Source organism: Myotis nattereri (genome assembly GCF_964212035.1).
Source record: "Myotis nattereri genome assembly, chromosome: 19".
NCBI lineage: Eukaryota > Metazoa > Chordata > Mammalia > Chiroptera > Vespertilionidae > Myotis > Myotis nattereri.
In genome coordinates, this window is record NC_138095.1 from 26,685,863 (window position 1) to 26,690,289 (window position 4,427).

Sequence of the window (4,427 nt, forward strand, 5' to 3'; positions counted from 1 at the left end):
TCAAGTGGCGGCTCCTGCACCAACTCTTAGACCAGGGTCAGGGCTCAGGTCAGGGCCAGAGCAGGGACAGTCCCGTGGGGGCGCGTCCCCTTCTGTGCGGACTCAGTTCTGTCTTGTGTGGGATTCACTCCTGGTGGCGGGAGGCCACCTTCCCGTGGACCGAGGGCCCCGAGGAGAAAGGGGCCCTTCCCCAGGGCTGGGCAGGGGGTGGGGAGGAAGCCCTCGGGGGCTGTCCTAGTCCGGGGTCAGGGGTCACTCTTATTTTCTGTCAATATTTCCTCCTCCTGACGCCATCGTTCTCCATGAGCCGTGGGCTGTGGTCACTCCTGGGATCTGTTCTCAACGCACAGTCAGACGTTGGCATTTATCTGAGAGGAAAAGGGGAACATGCAGGACGCGCTGAGCAAAAATGTGGTTAAAGTTTCTAATTGCTGTGATAGGGCTTCGTTTAATAACTTTATCTATTCGTCAGCACTCAGCCACCTTCACATGCATGTCTGGCCCGGCTAGTGTTGCTCAGTGGTTTAGCATCAACCTATGTATCAGGTGTCAGGGTTGGATTCCCAGTCAGGGCACATGTCCAGATTTCAGGAATCCCTCCCCAGGAGGGGGTACACAGGAGGCAGCTGATCCATGATTCTCTCTCATCATTGATGTTTTTCTCTCGCCCCCTGTCCCTTCCTCTCAGAAATGAATAAATTTTTTAAATGCATGTATGTTATTTTATGTAAACTCACACTGAGGTTGATTGTAAAATTTAAGCTTGATGCATATTGATGAAGATGGTGGTGAGAAGTGTTGATGAAAAGCATTGGAAATGCAGTGCCTTCTGCTCTGGGGTGAAAAGCTGTGAGTACACATTTTTCTCACATCACTTTACATCTCAGTCGTGCGTTGGGAGCTGTACCTCTGGAACCCCCAATAGGTTATAGTTAGAGAGTGTGAATTGCCCATTTCTGTGCTTAAAACCACGGCGATCGGGTCCTGATGGTGAAAATCCCGAGTCGCTGCGCAGTGACCCCCACGGGGAGGTTCTAGGAGCTTCCGTCCGTCCCCAGAGGAGAAGCACCTGCCCCAGGCCCTGGAGAGGCCTTGTCCCCAGCAGACCCGCAGCTGCACGCTCGGGGTGACCAGCCTTGGCGCCCCGTGAGGAAGCAGAGACCCAGCTCCGATGGTCACACGGACAATGGGCCTCTCAACCTTTGGGCCACAGATTCAGGCAGTTTTCACTGAAACCCCTGGAGGCTGCTGGTGGATTAAATCATTCACAGGAGATGGGGGGTGTCGCGGGGGGAGGATGAGGTAGGAGGAGCCTAACCAGCAGGAAGAAGGGTGCTTCATGTCCTTGGAAGATCTAGGTATTAAAAACCTCCAAACCAGCCGAGACCGGTTTGGCTCAGTGGATAGAGCGTCGGCCTGCGGACTGAGGAGTCCCGGGTTCGATTCCGGTCAGGTGCATGTACCTGGGTTGCGGGCATATCCCCAGTGGGGGATGTGCAGGAGGTAGCTGGTCGATGTTTCTCTCTCATCGATGTTTCTAACTCTCTCTCTCCCTTCCTCTCTGTAAAAAAAATCAATAAAATATATTTAAAAAATAAAATAAAAAAATAAAAACCTCCAAACCAGCCTTTTTTCTTCGTTTTCTAAGATATATTTATTGAGATCAGAAAGGAAGGGAGAAGGAGAGGGAGAGGGAGAAGGTGATAGGATCATCAATGATGAAAGAGAATTATGGATCGGCTGCCTCTTGCAAGCCCCCCACTGGGGGTGGAGGACAAAACACGGACATGTGTCTTGCTGGGCGAGGAATTGACCCGTGACCTCCTGATTCATAGGTCGATGCTCAACCATTCTGCCACACCGGCTGCGCCACATCGCCTTTTAAATCAAGCCCTTATTGGAGGACATCCAGCCACTCACAGCTGTCACAGACTCCAGGCACAGACTCCTGGCTGCTCTCAGTCTAGGGCAGTCATGGCGAATCTATGACACACGTGTCAGAGGTGACATGCAAACTCATATTTTTTTAATTGATTTTTCTTTGTGAAATGGCATTTAAATATATAAAATAAATATCAAAAATATAAATCTTTGTTTTACTATGGTTGCAAATGTCAAACAATTTCTATATGGGACACGGCCCCAGAGTTAAGTTAAGGTTTTTCAAAATGCGGACACGCCGAACTCAAAAGGTTCGCCATCACTGGTCTCTAGGGCAAGGGTTCTCAGCCTTGGCTGCACATTAGAATCACCTGGGAATCTTGTTAAAAATCCCGATTTCTGGGCCTCATCCTCTGGAAATTCTGTTTTTTGGTTACTAATGATGAGGCCCAGAAATCGGGATTTTTAACAAGATTCCCAGGTGATTCTAATGTGCAGCCAAGGCTAAGAACCACTGGTCTAGGCCGTGGTCGGCAAACTGGGGCTCACAAGCCACATTCGGCTCTTTGACCCCTTGAGTGGCTCCTCCTTAGCCTTAGACGGACGCTAATTAAGTGAATAACAATGAACCTCCCTGTATACTGTAAGTTTAAATAATTGCGATCTCAAAAGAAATTTCAATCTTTGACTCTGCTTTTGGCTCTGTTGACTAATGAGTTTGCCAACCACTGCTTGGGGGTTAATAAAGCTACTATAGACTTCCACGTGCTGGTTTTTGGGAAACAGAAGTTTCAGATTTATTTTAATTTATTTTTAATTGAGATGAAATTGACATTAATTAGGGTCAGGTGTACGACATAATGACTCTGTGAGGTGTAAACTGTAAAACCATCCCAGAATATGTCGCCTTGACCTCAGCCATCAGACGTGGCTACAAGTTTTGCTATTTCTTGTGCTGAGAACATTTAAGAGCCAGTCTTTCGGCTGCTTTAACAGACACAGTGTGACAGCGCCCCCTGCCGGGTCCCCATGCTGTCCACACTCCAAGAGCCAGGTGGTCACAGCCAGAAGTGTCTCCTCCTGGACCCCTTCACCCACTGGAACCACCCCCTTCAGGGCCCACATGGCACCCCCGAATCTGCTATAGTGACAGCTGTGAATTGTGGATTTTTGGGCTTAAAATCACAGAGCAAATCAAAACCAGTCGCACAGCTTAAAGGGAGTAAATCCTGATGGGATGGGACAGGGCCAGGGGTCCTTCCAGCAGAGCACACAGTGCTGAGCCCCAGGCAGGGGCGGGCCAACCAGCTGTCACTCATCTCAGCCTCACAGACCCAGTGAGTGCAGCCCAGCAGGAGGGAACAGGCCCCGCGGGTGGGAGAGGCCTTCCCTTCCTCCAGGACCCTGAGCTGGGAAAGCGCTGCTCTGAGTGACATGGAGGCCAGATGGGAGGGAGGATGGTTCACCCCCAGGCAGGGTCCCCAATGAACCTGTGCCCAGGGTGTCAGCGAGGGAATAAGCAGAAGCCACAGGTCACAGGCTGAGCTGAATGGCAGCTGCTGGGGAGCTCACCCCCTCGCAGACCAGAGGGGTTTTTGTCTCACTTCCCCACAGGCCTGGAGCACTGTGGGACCATTGATACTGCTGTCGGGTGCTGAGCAGTAATAGTCGGCCTCGTCCTCAGCCTGCAGCCCCGTGATGGTCAGGGTGCCTGAGCTGCCAGACTTGGAGCCAGAGAATCGATCGGGGACCCCTGAGGGTCGGTTGCTACTACCATAGATGATGAGTTTGGGGGCCTTTCCTGGGAGCTGCTGGTACCAGTTCACATAGGAAATCCCAATGTTTGTGCTGCTTCCAGTGCAGGAGATGGTGACCTTCTGGCCCGGGGCCCCCGACACTGAGGATGGCTGAGTCAGCACAGACTGGGCCCAGGATCCTGGAAAAGAGGGAGACACAGAGATGGTGAGTCTGGGTCTAGAGACAAGAGGAGGAAGCAGGGCCCATGTGTCTCCCCAAGGCCCCTTCCCCGTCCCCTGATCCAGTCACCTGTGCAGTGAGCCAGGAGGGTGAGGAGGAGAGGGGCCCAGGCCATGGTGGAGGTCATCCCTGAGTCCTGCCTCCTGAGGCCCCACAGCTGAAGCAGAGCTCCCCACACCTCTCCCTTCCCCTCTTCATAGTCTGCGGGAGGGAGGGCCCACTCATGCAAATGAGACCCCATCTACTTGATCCCACCCTGGGCCCTGGGGCAGGTGCCTCTGCCTGAGGATGGCCATTGGTATGGGCAGGGGTGGGGCTATGTGGGACCCAGGTTTGGGGAAGTCCCAGCTGACAGCCCTGAGCAGATGGTCCTGGGCTTTGTCAGGGGGCTGGTCCCAGCTCTGAGCACCCAGATCCCTCAGGAGCAAACCCCCAGCGCCCTCTAGTGTCCAGGCCCAGACCCACCACTGAGTGACATGGGGGCCAGAACCCATGAGAGGCCACCTCTGCCTTCCCACTGCCCTGCCCACAGCCCCTGCCCTAGGGCCAGGCCAGGGTCCCCTGGATGG

At 53.0% G+C, this 4,427-nt stretch overlaps 1 gene segment (V, D, J or C); it reads right to left on the reverse strand.

Annotated features, from left to right (window-relative positions):
• Positions 1–350: 350 nt before the first annotated feature.
• LOC308535047 (immunoglobulin lambda variable 1-40-like) lies at positions 351–3,973 on the reverse strand. The segment is given in 3 exons: positions 3,928–3,973; positions 3,486–3,817; positions 351–368 (listed from the first exon to the last, which is right to left on the reverse strand).
• Between the last annotated feature and the right edge of the window lie 454 nt (positions 3,974–4,427).